The following is a 590-nucleotide window of genomic DNA, read 5'->3' as shown; positions in this document are numbered from 1 at the left end:
ATATATATATACACATAGATGGATATATACATATATATATACACATAGATGGATATATACATATATATATACACATAGATGGATATATACATATATATATACACATAGATGGATATATACATATATATATACACATAGATGGACATATACATATATATATACACAGATGGATATATATATATATATATATATATATATATATATATATATAGAGAGAGAGAGAGAGAGAGGTGGGGTAGAGTAAGAGAGATGCAAAAGGAGAAAGCAAGATGGAGGAAGAGATTGGTAATGGCTGATACGATGAAATATAGTTGTCACATTAAATATCCTATTATTTCCTGTTAAATATCGTTTTGAAAGTGAACAAGGCAATATCTTAACTCCCTTCTCTCTTCCCATTGCTCTCTGTCTCTCTCTCTCTCACTCTGAAATACACACACATACACAAACACGCGCGCCCGTGAGTAGGGATACACGTGCGTTTGTGTATAGAGACACAAAAGGCAATAAAACGTGTAATATGTGTGTGTGTGTGTGTATATAGACAAGGAAGCGGCATATATATGTTTATATATATATATACATATATA

The sequence above is a fragment of the Octopus bimaculoides genome, chromosome 22 (assembly GCF_001194135.2).
Source record: "Octopus bimaculoides isolate UCB-OBI-ISO-001 chromosome 22, ASM119413v2, whole genome shotgun sequence".
In the NCBI taxonomy this organism is placed as follows: Eukaryota; Metazoa; Mollusca; class Cephalopoda; order Octopoda; family Octopodidae; genus Octopus; species Octopus bimaculoides.
This window is presented reverse-complemented; position numbering follows the sequence as displayed.